This window comes from Myotis lucifugus, unplaced genomic scaffold (genome assembly GCF_000147115.1).
Source record: "Myotis lucifugus unplaced genomic scaffold, Myoluc2.0 scaffold_0, whole genome shotgun sequence".
In the NCBI taxonomy this organism is placed as follows: Eukaryota; Metazoa; Chordata; class Mammalia; order Chiroptera; family Vespertilionidae; genus Myotis; species Myotis lucifugus.
In genome coordinates, this window is record NW_005871048.1 from 6,375,906 (window position 1) to 6,376,302 (window position 397).

Sequence of the window (397 nt, forward strand, 5' to 3'; positions counted from 1 at the left end):
TGAAGACCCACCCTACTCACCCACTCGCTTGCAATTTGTGTCTGCCCCCTCAGAACTCCATGCTTCAGCAAAGCTGTGCCCTGGACCAGACCTCCTTTCCTCTTTTCTTCTACTGGCCCACTTGCAACCAAATAGCTCCATGGACTCCATGCTGTCTGAGTCTGAAGCCCAGATTGTAGGGTCTCTTATCCTCTGGTGACTATCACACTGTATTGTGTGATTTATTTATCTCCCTCAGCCACTAAGTTTTGGGGAAAGTACCCTTAAAACACACACACACACACACACACACACACACACACACACACACACCACGTTATTCCCTGCTTGCCATATTGCCTGGCACATTTTTCAATTTAAAAAAATATATTTTATTGATTTTTTACAGAGAAGAAGG